The following is a 16,921-nucleotide window of genomic DNA, read 5'->3' on the forward strand; positions in this document are numbered from 1 at the left end:
TTTTCTTTTGGAGAGGTGTTTTAGGTATGAATTTATATTGCACTTGACTGTAGGTTTGATTCAATAGTCACACTAGAACAGTTTGCAAAGTTCCCCTCTAGGTATGTAATCTTTACGTTAAATTCTTCTTTGTTTCACATAACAGTATCAGAAGGAAGCTGTGCTTGCAAGTGACAGAGGATTCAGCCCAAACCGAGTTAGCAAAACCAGTCTCAAGTGAATCTGACTCGCAAGTTCCAAAGGTCAAGTTTCACCCAGAGACTGACGCTGGCCGGCTGCAGCTCCGCTTCCCTGCCTTTGTCTCGGTCTGCCCTTCTCCCTGGATCAATCGCACCCCCCCCAAGCCTGGCTCTCATCATGGTGACAGCCGTGTTCAGAGCACCATATTTGGGGAGAAGAGTGAGTTTGTGTCTCAGCGTTCTCTCCAGCAGTCCCGAGATTCACTTGTATTTATTGCCTGCCTTTGGCTACATGTTCACCAGAACTCACCCATTTGCCGGCAGAGGAGTGCTTACTGCCTCAGGCCTGAGCTGGGTGCCCATCCCTGGACAGTCACTGTGGCTTTGGAAGTGGGCTCATGCTCATTGGCTTAAGCCAGTTGGGGCCCACACTTAGAGCTGGGGCATAGTGGAGTCCATCTCATGCAAACCACAGGGTTGAGAGTAGGGAGAGGGTTGATTTCAAAAAGGAAATTGGGGATACTATTGCAAGAAAATAAGGGGAGTATTTGCTAGCCACCTGGTTAGGGACAAGAAGACTGGGAAAATAATAAAACTAATAGCTAACATTTATTCAATAACTGTGAGGCCAGGCACTCAAACTGTTTTACAAGTGTATTGGTTAGCAAATGTGTTTGGCTGCATTTAATATGTTAAATGAAATAACAGGACTTCACCTGACCAGGCCATAGTGCAGTGGATAGAGCATCAGCCTGGGAAGCCGAGGACCCAGGTTCGAAACCCTGAGTCTCCAGCTTGAGTGTGGGTTCATCCGACTTGAGCACAGGCACTGGCTTGAGCGTGGGATCATAGACATGACCCCATGGTTGCTGGGTTGAGTCCAAAAGTCTCTAGCTTGAAGCCCAAGGTCACTGGCTTGAGCAAGGGGTCATTGGCCTGTCTGGAACCCCCCACGCGGTCCAGGCACATATGAGGAAGCAATCAATGATCACTAAGGTATCTCAACTATGAGTTGATGCTTCTTATCTCTCTCCTTTCCTGTCTGTCCCTCTCTCTCTCTTTAAGAAAAAGAATAAAAGGAATGGCAGAGACTTAACACAGAGGTTTGGTTTTTATCTCATGTGATATGAAGTCAGGAAAGAAGCAGCTTCACATTGTCATTCATGTCTCAGGCTCCTCCCATCATTCTGCAACATCATTCTTGGCTGGAGGCTCCCTTCCTAATATGTTCAAGAGGCTGCTCTTGGCCCTGGCCAGTTGGCTCAGCGGTAGAGCATTGGCCAGCATTTAGAAGTCCTGGGTTTGATTCCTGGCCAGGGCACACAGGAGAAGCACCCATCTGCTTCTCCATCCCTCCCCCTTCTTCCTCTCTGTCTCTCTCTTCCTCTCCTGCAGCCAAGGCTCCATTGGAGCAAAGTTAGCCCAGGCGCTGAGGATGGCTCCATGGCCTCCACCTCAGGCGCTAGAATGGCTCCAGCCACAACGGAGCAGTGCCCCAGATGGGAAGAGCATCGCCCCCTAGTGGACATGCTGGGTGGATCCCAGTTGGGCACATGCGGGAGTCTGTCTGACTGCCTCCTTGCTTCTAACTTCAGAAAAATACAAAAAAAAAAAAAAAAAGAAGAAGAGCTGCTCTTCCTCCAGGCATTGTGTCCTGGTTCCGGGAAGGATGGGGGAAGGGCAAAGAGGAAAGGGTTCATGCCAGCTGAGTCTGGTCTTTTTTATCATCAGGAAAATCGTTTTTCTAGGAGCCTCAGCCAGTAGATTTCTGCTTGTATCCCAGTGGTCTGTCTATGCCACATCAGCAGCCCAGCCCTAACTGCAAGGGAACCTAGCAAATCAAGTGCTGTTCGCTGAACCATTGCCACCTACAGCAAAATTAGGGTTTTATTGGTAAGAAAGAAAGGGAGAATTAGCCATTGGTTAGGCAACTATCAGTGGCTGCCACAGTGTTTATTAACTCATTTATTTCTTCTTTCAACCCAGTGCGGTAGGTGCTATGACTGTCCTAGCTTTCTAAGAAACAGGTACAGACAGGTGATGTAATTTCCCCAAGTCCATCCATTGCTGCAGAGCGATGGAGCTAGAGTACGACCTCAGACAGGTGACTCCAGATCCACACTGTGTTCTGCTCCCAGACCCATCCCGACCCACAGGCCAGACCTCGTTTCTTCTCTAGGATGTCACATTCACTTGGAAAGTGTAGGCCTCTCCTAGAAATGGTAGTTCATATTTTGCTTAGCGCTTTATAGTTTATGAAGAATTTTCCACACAGATTATTCCATTTATATATTATCCTCATTTCTTAAATAAGAAAACTGAGGCTCAGAGAAGGTATGTAATTTGCCCAAGTTCCCTGGGTTGTTAATGGCAGAGCTGACATTTCCTTGAAATGTCAAGACTTACTCCTGGTCCCCTGTCCTAATCCTCCTCCTCTTCCATGCACAGAAGACTTCATATTTAATTTTTTTAAATGACAATATTTTGCTTTAGTCGCTATATTAACTTTGAAATTTTCTCAGGAAAAGCAATCAGAGAAATCCTGGATCTCTCACCAACTCATTTTCAGTGCCCTTTACTCGTAGCCACACCCCCGCCAGGAACATGGCAGATCAGCAGTAATTGGGTTCAGTAGTAAGAAACAGGCCTATTAAGGGAGGATATTTTTATCTCACACACTATAAACTCCAGAGCATCATTCATATGAAAGTGTTCATTACAAATAGCTCTTATTTACCTGTTTAAGTAAAATAGTCATTAAACATATAGAAATTCCCTGGCCTTAGTTGTATCAAGTTAATTTGTATTACATTTCCTTGGAAATACAGTACTCTGTAAATCAGACTTGTCACTAAGAAAGAATGACAGTCCGCCTCACTGGGATAGGTTAGTGAAGTTTTATTACATTACTGATAGCCTCACTTTGCTTATAATTGTTATTTCTCCCAATCTTTCCAAATATTTGAAATCTTTAGCTTATGACATTGTTTTATTTATATATCACAACATCCATGTGTTCTGGTAATACTACTGAATTAACCAAAGAAATCACAAGAACATTATAGAATATGGTGTGACTTTTAAAGTCATCAAAGGGCCCTGGCCAGTTGGCTCAGTGGATAGAGCATTGGCCCTGCATGCAGACGTCCTGGGTTCAACCCCCAGTCAGGGCACACATGAGAAGCGACCATCTGCTTCTCTTCCCTTCCTTCTCCCCCCTCCTCCCACAGCCAGTGGCTCAATTGGTTTGAGTGGGCCCCAGGCACTGAGGATAGCTCGGTTGATTCTAGCATTGGCCCCAGACAAGGGTTGCCCAGTGGATCCTGGTCAGGATGCATGCGGGAGTCTGTCTCTCTATTGACGCTCCTGTTACTTAAAAGTGTCGCCCTGGCCGGTTGTCTCAGTGGTAGAGCGTTGGCCTGGCATGCAGGAGTCCTGGGTTCGATTCCCGGCCAGAGCACACAGGAGAAGCACCCATCTGCTTCTCCACCCCTCCCCCTCTCCTTCCTCTCTGTCTCTTCCCCTCCCGCAGCCAAGGCTCCATTGGAGCAAAGTTGGCCCGGGCACTGAGGATGGCTCCATGGCCTCTGCCTCAGGCACTAGAATGGCTCTGGTTACAACAGAGCAACGCCCCAGAGGGGTAGAACATCGCCCCCTGGTGGGCATGCTGGGTGGATCTCGGTCAGGCGCATGCAGGAGTCTGTCTTCCTGCTTCCTGGTTTCCAACTTCAGAAAAATACAAAAAAAAAAGTGTCATGCAAGAGTAGATTGATGCCTGACCTGTGGTGGCACAGTAGATAAATCATTGACCTGGAAAGGTGGTCGCCAGTTTGAAACCCCGGATTTGCCTGGTCAAGGCACATATGAGAAGCAGCTACAAATTGATGCTTCCTGCTCCTCCCCACCCTACCTTTCTCTCTCTCTTCCCTCTAAGATCACTAAATAATTTTTTTAAAAGTCATGACAGGGTGGGTTGAAAAGAAAAAAGAGATTTAAACAAAAATCTCACTGTGTTGTAGAACAGTGCCACTCAAAGTATACTTCACCATCACTTGAGAGCTTAATAGAAACACAGACCTACTGAATCCGATCCTCTAAGGGGCTAGGCCCAAGAATCTGTGTTCTAACAAGATCGCCAGGTGATTTAACACATTCAAGTTTGAGAAGCACAGTTTTAGAGAGTTTTATGGAAATGAGAATCAGAGCGTGGACTCTTTGGAACACTGGTGAAAATACTAAGTTCAGCTTTAGTAAAGTAAGGCCTAGATAAGCCCTGGATTGTGCTTTGAAAGTCTCCAGATCATGGACTCCATTTATCTACTCCACATCACTGAGCCTTAACTCAAATGTAAACCTGACTCCACCCCCTGTCAACACCTTCACCTAATGAATCTGTGTTCATCTTGCAGATGTCAGTTCAAAGGTTCCTTCCTCAGAGAAGCCTTTTTGCTTGACCCCCGACTCACTCTCACAATACACATACTTCTTTGCAATTTTACATTGATTTTTATAATTATTTTTATAATTATTGTGTTATTCACCTTCTGTTGGCAGGTGATGATATCATAATTGCACCTGACATCAGGGGTTGCCATGGCAACCTATTGAAGAGCCAGGTATAATCATCTGCCTTTGGTAGACTCCAGCTGAAGCTGAGTCCTCCCCCTCGAGTAACACCTTTGAGGGTGAGGATGGACTGAGTCCTGACCCTGCAGTCCAGGCTGAAAGACTCCCCAGCCAGCCCAGTGAGTAGATAGGGGTAAGGAACCAATAAACTCGGAAGGGTAAGAACTCTTAAGGGAGAAGATGAATTGAATGAAATCTGGGTAGTCATGGAAACATGTTTGAAAGTTAACCTCAGGCCCTGGCTCTCTGGCTCAGTGGTAGAGTGTCAGCCCAGCGTGTGGATGTCCCAGGTTTGATTCCTGGCAGGGCACACAGGAGAAGCAACCATCTGCTTATCCACTCCCCCCCTTTCCCTTCCCCCTCCTCCCCTCATACAGCCATGGCTCGATTGACTGATTGGTTCTAGTGAGTGTCCCCCATGCCAGGTTGATTCCATGGTCTCCTTCAGGTACTAAAGATAGCTTGGTTGCCGAGCAACGGAACAACACCCCAGATGAGGAGAACATTGCTATGGTAGGGGCCTTACTTGGTGGATCCCAGTGGGGGTGCATGCAGGAGTCTGTCTCTCTGCCTCCCCTCCTCTCAATAAGAGAAAAAAAAGGAAAGTTAATCTTCTTCCTCTGTTTAATTATTTAGCCAAATCTTGTGGGCTTTATGTTTTGTGTATGAAGTTTATTGTACTTTTTTTTTTTTTAATTTCTCCGAAGTTAGAAGCGGGGAGGCAGTCAGACAGACTCCCACATGCGCCCAACCGGGATCCACCCGGCATGCCCACCAGAGGGCGATGCTCTGCCCATCTGGGGCGTTGCTCTGTTGCAACCAGAGCCATTCTAGCGCTTGAGGCAGAGGCCATGGAGCCATCCTCAGCACCCAGGCCAATTTTGCTCCAATGGAGTCTTGGGTGGGCATGCTGGGTGGATCCCGGTTGGGTGCATGCGGGAGTCTGTCTGACTGCCTCCCCGCTTCTAACTTTGGAGAAATACAAAAAAAAAGTACAATAAACTTCATACACAAAACATAAAGCCCACAAGATTTGGCTAAATAATTAAACAGAGGAAGAAGATTAACTTTCCTTTTTTTTCTCTTATTGAGAGGAGGGGAGGCAGAGAGATAAACTCCTGCATGCACCCCCACTGGGATCCACCAAGTAAGGCCCCTACCATAGCAATGTTCTCCTCATCTGGGGTGTTGGGAGGAGGAGAGAGAGATAGAGAGAAAGGAGATGGGGAAGGGTGGAGAAGCAGATGAGCACTTCTCCTATGTGCCCTGGCTGGGAATCGAACCCAGGAGTTCCACACGCCAGGATGATGCTCTACCACTGAGCCAACCGGCCAGGGTCTGTACTTTTTAATATATATTATATCAGAGCTATCTTCATAGGGTGGAATTGGGTAACTTTGATGTAATGGAAAGAGTACTGGCCAGTCAGCCATAAGACTGTTATGCTGGGGAGCCACCTAACCTCTCCTATAAAATGGAGGGCCTTTCTGAACAAGTCCAAAGGACCAGGGTACCTTGCCACATCATAGGCTTACTTGTTACTGAGCTCCGGGCCAAGAACTTTGAGGGGCCTTGCAAGGGGACTTCCCCGTCTGTGCCTAGACCCGCTTTCCCCAGTCTCCAGTGCTTTAACATGAGAGGGGGTTGCATAAATGTACATTTTGTGTTTTCCTTTTGTCTCGGAATGGCAGATTATAGCCCCCACAAAAGGAAAATCAGAGAGAATTATCATTGTTCTGCCACTGACTCATGCTAGATGTCAAACTGAGATCCTGCAGAACAGAAGCACATGCAAGCTAAAGGGACAGATTGTGGCAATATTTAAAAATATCACAACTTTCTAAATAAGAAGCAGCTCTGATAAGCAGATTTGGAATTCACACAGAACACCCATAACTCTGAAAATCTGAATTATCCGTTGCCAGGGTAAATTACTTCTATGCAGTAATTATAGATGAAGATATGCTGGTCTATATGACAGTACCTGTCTCCCTTGGTATATAGACACCCGTCTCTCCTGGACCTCTCTTCCTTTCCACACTGCTCCTCTTTTAGTCTCCTTTGTGTGCACCTTAATGTCTCTGTTCCCCAGGGTTCTGCTCTTGCCCTTATTATTCTATGAGCTCTCCCTGGCTATTTTATCTTCTCTAATCACCTGTTATTGGTACCCTGATGACCTCCTTAATCAGAATCTGCAGACCCGATTTCTTTCCTGGGCTCTAAACGCTGGCTTCTGCTAGGTATAGAACATTTCAGCTCATTATTTTCCTCCCCCGTAAACACACTTGTTCCTCTTTGTGTCCTACTCCTGTGTCTATTAATACTCTCCTGCGCTGAATGGCATCACCTACCAGACTGTAAATTACAAAAGAGCAGGAGGCCCTGGCCGGTTGGCTCAGTGGTAGAGCGTCGGCCTGGTGTGCAGAAGTCCCGGGTTCGATTCCCGGCCAGGGCACACAGGAGAGGCACCCATCTGCTTCTCCACCCCCCCCTTCCTCTGTCTCTCTCTTCCCCTCCCGCAGCCAAGGCTCCATTGGAGCAAACGATGGCCCGGGCACTGGGGATGGCTCCTTGGCCTCTGCCCCAGGCGCTAGAGTGGCTCTGGTCGCAACAGAGCAACGTCCTGGAGGGGCAGAGCATCGCCCCCTGGTGGGCAGAGCGTCGCCCCCTGGTGGGCGTGCCTGGTGGATACTGGTCAGGCACAGGGGGGAGTCTGTCTGACTGTCTCTCCCCGTTTCCAGCTTCAGGAAAAGAAAAAATAAAAAAGAGCAGGGACCACTGAAACATTGTACCTCTAGCACCCAGCATAGTGCCTGGCACAAGGCACACACCCAGTAAATAGTGTTACTAAGTGATGAATCCATGTATTATTCCAAACTAGAAACCTCGGAATCATTCTTGACACCTCTGTCTCTTTTGTTCACTATACCCAGTCTGGGACCGGGGGCACTCTGTACCTAAAAGGCTTTTACATTAGCCCCTCCTCTCCATCCGCACTGCCAGGGCTTTAGTTCAGACCTTATCAATCTCCTGGATTGTGGCAGGAGCACCCTCACTGGTCTTAGGCTGGCTTTTCCCAGTTCCTCACTGTCTGGCCCTCAGGGTGACATTCCCAAAGTTCCAATCTAGTCACATCCCCCTCAGGCTCTTCTTCACTCAACCAGAGTGTGCAATCTGGCAGCCTCACACTGCCTCCACGGAGTGTATGCAACATTTGGAGAAAATGAGAATTTCACTATTACATTGATTCTGAGATGCACATTTTTTTCACATTTTAACACCTCTGAAGTTGGAATGTGGCTTAAAATCAATGGAATGTCATAGTTTGATGGGTGGCTTTTTACTTTTTTATTGGTAGATAAAATAATGATGCACCTTATAATCAATGACATCTTAAATTTTCAGAAATATACTCCCACTCACATTTAAAAATATGGAGATTTTGTCATGGCGCCCAGTACCTCAGTTACACAAAGGTTGTGGGTTCGAACCCTGTCAAGGCACATACAGAAACAGATCAATGTTTCTGTTTCTCTCTGCCCTCCCCCCTCTCTAAAATCAATCAATAAATTTAAAAATAAAAATAGCCTGACCAGGTGATGGTGCAGTGGATAGAGCATCAGACTGGGATGCAGAGGACCCAGGTTTGAAACCCCAAGGTCGCTAGCTTGAGCACGGGCTCATCTGGTTTGAACAAGGCTCACCAGCTTGAGCCCAAGGTCGCTGGCTCGAGCAAGGGGTCACTCACTCTGCTGTAGCCCCAGTCAAGGCACATATGAAAAAGCAATCAGTGAACAACTAAGATACTGCAATGAAGAATTGATGCTTCTCATCTCCCTCCCTTCCTGTCTGTCTGTTCCTATCTGTCCCCTCTCTCTGTCTCTGTTGCAAAAAAACAAAACATAAAAATAAAAAGTAGGGAGATTTTACAGAAAAATATGTTCAGCTTCTCTTGAAACATTGCATCATGCAACACGGGGCCAGAATTTCTGAATGGCAGCCTAATAGGGAGCTATCAGTAAGTAGCAGAGCAGCTGCCTCATTTAGATAGAAGCTCTCTAGAATGCCCCATCGTTTCCACCCACGCTACTTGATTCATTTGTACTATCTGCCCCAGCTCATAAAAGCTTTTGAAATTGCAATCCCCGACTGATGGGTTAAACTCTGAATTCTTTGTTATGATTCACAAGAACAATCATAGCTGGTACCAACGTACCTCTCAGGTTCACCCTCTATCCCCCAGTCTCAGGAAACATGACTCAAATATAACGTGCTCCCATGTTCCCTGAAATGCCTTCCTCACCTTTTAATCCTCTAGGAACCATTGCCCAGCTTGCTCTGACCGAGCTGGTATAGTTCTGGACTCTAATATATGAGTCTGAGGCGTATCTCCAGCCCACAGCTCCTGCTTTGTAATTATTTGTGGACAGGCCCGGTCCCTCGTTACGCTGCACACCTGGCAGGGAACTGAACCAGAGTCCGTTTCTCTTTGCATTCCTGCCGTGTAGCTGGAACATGCTCAGTAGGTGTCTGCTGAGTCCAGCTGTGCTTTCTGACCGTGAGCTCTGTTCATTGAGTTTTGCCCATGGTTAGGGAGTTAAAAGTAAAGTCAGAGAGAAGGGCGAGTGTTTTCCTTAGGGTTTGTAGTTTATAGTTTACGTCAGAAAACACTGCCTCTGGGGCCCTGGCCGGTTGGCTCAGCGGTAGAGCGTCAGCCTGGCGTGCGGGGGACCCGGGTTCGATTCCCGGCCAGGGCACATAGGAGAGGCGCCCATCTGCTTCTCCACCACCCCCTTCCTCTCTGCCACCCCCTTCCTCTCTGCCACCCCCTTCCTCTCTGTCTCTCTCTTCCCCTCCCGCAGCCAAGGCTCCATTGGAGCAGAGATGGCCCGGGCGCTGGAGATGGCTCCTTGGCCTCTGCCCCAGGCGCTAGAGTGGCTCTGGTCGCGGCAGAGCATCGCCCCCTGGTGGGCAGAGCGTCGCCCCCTGGTGGGCGTGCCGGGTGGATCCCGGTCGGGCACATGCGGGAGTCTGTCTGACTGTCTCCCCCCGTTAATATCTGCAGACCCTAAGGCACCAAATCAGAGCCAGCTCTGTGAAGCTTGATGAAGTATTGACTTAAGTTAATGCATAGTAAGCTGACTTGCTGTGCAGTTCTGTGGACTGGCACACATGGACAGAGGAGTGTAAGCAGCACCATAATTGGGTGAACACGCCCTCCGAACTCGCTTGGCTCTCCCTTTAGCTGCACGCTCCCCCACCCGTCAGCCCCTGCAAGCACTCAGCCGCCCCATCACTAGGTTTTGTCCTTTGGAAAACCTCCTATAAATGGACACAACCTTTAGGCCTGCTGTTTTTTTACTCAGCACAATGCCTTTGAGATTCCTCCAGGTTGTGTGGATTGTATGAAGAGTCCGTTCCTTTTCATTGCTGAGTAGCATTTCATTGTATGTCTGTCCCACCAGCTGTGGACCCGTTCACCCACTGAAGGACATTTGGACTGTGTTCGGTGTTTGGTCATATGAACCTGTATATGTTTTGCAGGAATATAAGTTTTCATTTTTCTAGAGTAAATACTCACAAGTTGGATCGCTGTCATATGGAGTGTCTTCAATTTTATAAGAAACTACCCAACTATTTTTCAGAGTGACTGTATCATTTTGTATTTCCACTAGCACACTATGGGAGTTCTGGTTGCTCTATATCTTTGCCAGCACTGGGTATTATTGGTATTTCTGGAAACCATTCTCATAGGAGTACAGTATTGCCGTATTGTGGTTTGAATTTAAACTCTGCTCCCTCCAATCCAGTCTGGGGAAACGGGAGGGGAGAGAACGGTCAGCTCACTACGGGTTTGGCTGGATCTTCTCAGTCTACCTTCTGCTGTTTACTCTTCGGAGTCCTTGTGTGTCTTATTTGTTGCTGTGAACCTAGAAACTGAGAACATGGAGTTATGTGTCACAGATTCTGGGTCAGGGATCGGGCCTGGCTCCCAGGGGACCTCCACTTCCGGTCTCTCACAGGCTGCAGTTCCGGTGTGGGCTGCGCCGCAGTCACCTTAGGCCTACCTGAGAAAGAAGCTGCTTTGAAGCTCAGGTGGTTGTTGGCAGGATTCAGTTCCTTAGAGTCTGTTTGATTAAGGGTGTTCCTTGCTGGCTTTTGACCAGAGACTTCCTCCTGTCCTGTGCCATGTGGGCCTCTGCACCATGACAATTTCACCAAAAGCACGCAGGTGTTGAAGGCAATAGTGTTAGCAGGACAGTCACAATCTTTTATGACCTAGTCACATAAGTGACATCCCAACACCTTTGCCATATTATGTTGATTAGATCAGGTGACTAGGGCCAGCACACACCGAAGGGGCAGGGATTATGCAAGAGCATGAAGCAGGGACCACTGAGGCCACCTTGGAGCCTACCTGTGGCAGTCCTCAGATAGCTGCTCTGCGGATTCTGACCAGCTTTTATAGCTTCGTTCTATGGAAGAGACACGGTAAAGTGGGGACAGTGTCCATATTCCATATTACCTGGACTGGGCCTCTCTGGGATTTGATTTATTTTGATTTATGAACATTCAGGGTTAATTGAAAAAGTGTTTTGTTTTTTTCTTTTTTTTAAACTCAAGCTATCCAGGACCAAGTTAAGCAGAGGTCAAAATTTAAATTCGGATACCTACTACTAATCTTTATTTATTTAATCACACCATGTAAAACTCAACTTTTATGCCCAAGGTGGAGCCTTTTTGAAGCTAAACTTACAGACTTCAACACATGACATCTAGGAGTGACTGGTAACCCACCTTTGATTTCTTTGAATGATTTCTAATTGCTTGCCGAATATGGCCTCCTTTCTCTCCTACTTAATGTGGTGTTTCAATACCCACAGCTTATCCCTGAACACACACATGATTCTTTCTCTGTATTTAAATATAATATTACTTGCTATTCCTCCCCTCTTTCCAAAAAGGAGCAATTTCCTTAAATCAAAGTTCTTCAGATGTTTTTGATTGTGAACCTCTCACAGTAAAAACTTTCTGAGAATGGACCCCAAATGCAGGTATATTTAGTTATTTCCAATACTGCTGAACTCATATATTGTGTATATTACCATACATGAAACTAGAAAACTCAAAAGGAATAAGAAAATAGATACGAATACAAATTCTAATATTTTTCTTTCTGTTCTCCAACAGATTCTGTGACTCTGCTGTGAGGTAGGTACCTCAATTTGGAGGCGACACGGCGCTAGGAGGCTGGGACTGGGTGTGATGGCTCGCCACTAGCCCAGCAGCAGATGGCTCGCTGAGAGGCCAACCCCATCTGAGCCAGGCCCCTCTGGCGCTATTGGTCATTGAGGTATCAGGGACCACAAGTGACAGACGCCTTAAGTATTCACTACCAAACAGACCTGCACAATTGTTGTTTTCTCAGTCTCCTCCCCAATCCAGCTGCTTTGCCTGGTTCTAGCATATTCCCCAGTATGTGTCATCACCGGTTAGAATGAATTTTCCTTGGTGGAAAATGGAACTGTGGCCAGCTCCAGGGAGTCTGTGGGACAGGACGGGTTTGCCTGTACTGCCCACTCTCTCCCTTGTGAGGGAGCCAGCCCTCTCTACCCCCTGGATATTTCCATGGTTTGCTTCTCTCGAAGAGGAACTGAGGTGCTGTGTGGGCTTCCTCAGAAGCAGACCCTTAGACTTGCGTTGGAGAGCAGAGCTGATTTGGAAGGTGCAGGCAAACTCAGTAGGGGAGTGGGGAAGTGAAAAGGGACAGTGAAACAGCCAAGACAGCTAAGCAAGAGCGGGCTGAGCCTGCGCAGGTGGAGAGGCAGCCGCTTTGCAATCGTAGCAGACAGACACTTAACCCTCTGGAAAGTCTCACTGCGGCATTATAATTCTGACCGCAGTTGCTTCTGATTTTTACTTCACCCATCCCATTTCACATCCCTTTTAAGCACTCTAAAATATACATGTCTACAACAACACCCTCATCTCTTCCTCACCACTTTTCTTCTGGCTAACTCTTAACTCTGGCTGCCTAATCGTCAGCTCTCCGCCTGCACATCATGTCTAGAAACCCTTCCCTCAACCCCCTTTCCGGGATGGGGCTCTTTCTCTGTGTCCCCTACCTCTCCTGTTAGAGATTTTATCATACTGTGTTGCTTTGATTTAGTCATGTCATAAATATTATGTGCTTGGCATTGTTTTAGGTACCTGGAGCTTATATTCCAATAGGGGAGACAGATTTTACTTTGTCATTTTAATTTCTTATTTACCTATGTGTTTGCCTCACCCAATCATTTTCATTGTGTTCACCATTTATGCCCATCTGTCAGCACAGTGCCTGCCTCATAGGAGGGGCTCAAATGTGTTGAATTGACTGAAACAGCACAGAGCATCTTAGGAATGACTTGCTGTTGTTATGGCCTTTTCCGGGCGTTCAATGAGCTCCCATCTTTCCTATTGGCTGTTTTCATGTGATGTGCCCACTGAGAGGTAAACTGACCTAACCTTGACTGTTAGAGTATAATTCTGTTAATGAGTGAGTTTGGAATTGCTAACATTACTTTGCCCATTATTTCCCTTTTTTTAGGCTAGGACAACACATCCCTGCTCAGCTGGAGGAAAGCCAGACACCACCTGAGTAGAAGCTGGAAATATCATTTTACGAACATACAACATACTGACTGAGGCAGTATAGTGCAGTGATTGTAAGTAGTAGTTCTAGAGTCAAAGTGCCTAGGTTCAAATCCCAGCTGTGCCACTCATTTGCTGTTTGACTTTGGGCTATAGTTCCTAATGTGTAAATAGGGGTAATAATAGTACAGACTTCATACGAGGGTATGTGGATTAAATGAGATGAACACATATAAAATTTAAAAGTGCCTAGAAGATAGTAAGTACTCAATAATTGTTTCTGTCCTTATTGTGATTTATTCACACACATCCATGCTCATTCATTTAATGCTGGAAGCGGGGTATAGGACTCAGTGGTACTCAAAGCAGCATTTTAGTGTTCTTTTTACAGTGAAAAATATGGCAACGTTCTTCATTGTAAACAAATTCTAAGTTTTAGACGAGTCACATAAAGGGCACAGTCGACCCAGTTCATGGTCCACAAGCTGGTCATTAAAATAACCATCTAAATTGTGAGTTCTTTTCCTCCTTTCTATGATTAAGCAAATTATTTAGTGAGTACCTCTAATGCATTCGGTGCTGTGAACGCCACAAGGAGTGAAATGGCCCCTTTCCCTTCAGTGTTTCACATGTAAAAGGGCAAATTACGGTGCACTTTGGGAAGTGCTATAATTGGACACACACGTGGCTCTGAGTGCCAGAAGACCGAGTGACTAACTTCCCTTCGGTGATTCAGGAAAGGCTTCACACAGAGGAGGTGACATTTGAACAACTGTATCTAGACAGAGCCATACTTTAATCACTGTGGACTGAGTAGGCATTTGGCTGGAAACTTAGCCAAATAACGACATTGTCCACTGTTTTTTTCCAGAACCTGGGTAATTATGCTGTCACTTACAATGCATATGGCAGCCTCATCAGGTTCTGGTCTTGGAGTACCTCCATGGAAACCTGTACGGTTGCATTACCTCCTAATAAGGTGCTCTGATAATATTTAATATGCTATTAGGCATAGAGAAGCCCAGAGCTGTCTTCCCCGTTATTTTCACAGTGACTCCATTAGATTAAATGGGAAGCTAGGTAACCGCTTTGCTGGCTCTCCTGTGGCACCCAATCGCAGAAAGGGCTTGGCTAACGAGCAGCTTGGGTGGGGTTATGAAATGATTCTGGCAGCTTGGGTGGGGTTATGAAATGATTCTGGCTCGAGTCCTTTAAATCCTGGCTCTCAATGCTTAAGGCCAGTAAGCTAAGGCCATATGCTGCGTAACCAGCGAGGGAGAGTCGGGGAGGAAATTGCTGTCATTGCAGCTGCAGTCAGCGGGAGACTGGGAACAAGATCATCCCTGGATTGCCTCAGAAGACAGCCGAACTGTGGCCGGTGGCATTCAGTACTGACATCTGCACTTTGTTTATTCAAGTGTGTCTTACTCCTCTTCCTTCTCCAGCTCTGCCAAATGACAGGTCCACTTTCCTTTTCCTCTCCGCTGATGGACGGAGAAGAATCTCCCCCTCACAGGTTTCTCCAGCAAGCGGCTAGTTGACTAGCTGGAGGAATAAGAACGTCACGTCAATGAATTTGCAGCCCAGCACCCAACAGCCACTCCCTTGGCCCATGCCTTTCCCAGTCCTAAGGAGGAGTGTTTAGTGATCCCCTTCCCAGGCAGCTGTGATGTTTCCTAGAAGTCATCCTTGGTCGACATGAAGAGCCAGCCATTGAGTGCTTTCTGCTCTTATTTACCCAAGTTCTCTTTTATACTTTGTAGTGCTGCGATGATTTATGCACACAGCCGCCTGGTCCCACTGGAAGCAGTCACGTGACTGCAGCCCATTACTTGAGCACATCGCTTTATCTCCTAGCCCGGAACAGGGCAGGGCAGGGGCAGACAGTGTGGCTCCCAGCCAGCGCTCGGCCTCTCCCGGATCTGTGGTTCTGAGCTCGCCTTCCAGGCAGAGGCAAAGCAGGAGTGGCCTGTTTGGGTTGTTGTTTTGTGTGTGCGGGTGTGTTTATTTTCTGATTTATTTGAGCCAGAGCTGGCCCTGCAGAGGGCTGTGGAGTATGAGATGATGAGATGTGTGGATGCGTGTGTATATGTAGGGGTCCTCCAGAGAGAGCTGCAATTCTACCTTTTCCTTTCAGACCTCAGCATTCCTCATAGAGAACGTGTTTTGGGGGTGAGGAAAAACCTCTACACTGGCCAAGCAAAAAACCAGGTAATATGTTTGTTTGTTCTTAGGTATTGTGGGGAAGCAGAAGTCTACATAGTAAACATATATTATGTAGCAACAGAACAGGGACTGTGCACTCCTTGGAGTTTATTTTATTGCTTTACAATTTCTCGGATTGATTTTTCTCGAAGCTGCGGATTGCAACCCACTTGCCATCATGTTATAAAGGTGTACAGATGGCTTTGTAACCTGAAGGTTTGTGGCCCATTTCAAGTGAATGTGATATTTGGAAAACCTTTGCGATCACTTGGGTGAGCTAGAAAATGAGGGGAGGATACTTTAAGAAACTCTTCTAGTTATTTCACAGGGTGTTCCCCAAACCGCATGGTAGAATTCATGTTCAGAAATCTTTTTTTAGCTCCCTTGGCCTCTTGCTATTTCACAGGATCACCAGGTTTCCATCTGTCTGTAAGAAAGGGAAACAAAATTCCTTGCAACACTCAAGAATTCACTTTAGTGATTTAGTACTTACGTAGATTGATCAGATTGGATCCTGAAACCAAGGTGTAACAAACCTTTGAGTGGACAGACATTTCTGTTCTTTAAAATTAAACAGAATGGGTCTTTGGTTCTGCCACTGATCAGCTGTGCCATGGAGTATAATATTTAACTTCTGAGTCTTAGTTTCTTCATCTGTAATATGGGTGTGATGATACCTTGAAGGTCGCTGTAAAATTAGTTGGAATAATAGAAATACAAAGCACCTCTTATCTTGGGTAAACAGTAGTCTCTTAATAAGGGTGATTTTTTACTTTTTTTTTTTTTTTTTGTATTTTTCCGAAGCTGGAAACGGGGATAGACAGTCAGACAGACTCCCGCATGCACCAACAGGGATCCACCCGGCACGCCCACCAGGGGGCAACACTCTTCCCACCAGGGGGTGATGCTCTGCCCCTCTGGGGCATCGCTCTGTCGCAACCAGAGCCACTCTAGTGCCTGGGGCAGAGGCCAAGGAGCCATCCCCAGCGCCTGGTCCATCCTTGCTCCAATGGAGCCTCGCTGCGGGAGGGGAAGAGAGAGACAGAGAGGAAGGAGAGGGGGAGGGGTGGAGAAGCAGATGGGCGCTTCTCCTGTGTGCCCTGGTAGGGAATCGAACCCGGGACTTCTGCACACCAGGCCAACGCTCTACCACTGAACCAACCGGCCAGGGCTCTTAATAAGGGTGATTTTAGCTATTATTATTATTATTATTATTATTATTATTATTATTATTTAGTATTCTTTCAGATCTTAGTACTCTCGGGAGAAAAGAGCCC

General features: G+C 46.8%; 1 protein-coding gene across 1 annotated transcript in view; it reads left to right on the forward strand.

Moving 5' to 3' along the window:
- The first annotated feature begins 11,991 nt into the window (after positions 1–11,991).
- The window catches only part of PPEF1 (protein phosphatase with EF-hand domain 1), a 102,186-nt gene continuing 97,256 nt past the window's right edge, over positions 11,992–16,921 (forward strand). The window contains exons 1-3 of the mRNA XM_066356888.1: positions 11,992–12,017; positions 13,396–13,513; positions 15,577–15,650. The gene's annotated coding sequence lies outside the window, so the exon portion shown is untranslated. The remainder of the gene's footprint in view (positions 12,018–13,395; positions 13,514–15,576; positions 15,651–16,921) is intronic.

Source organism: Saccopteryx leptura, chromosome X (genome assembly GCF_036850995.1).
Source record: "Saccopteryx leptura isolate mSacLep1 chromosome X, mSacLep1_pri_phased_curated, whole genome shotgun sequence".
In the NCBI taxonomy this organism is placed as follows: Eukaryota; Metazoa; Chordata; class Mammalia; order Chiroptera; family Emballonuridae; genus Saccopteryx; species Saccopteryx leptura.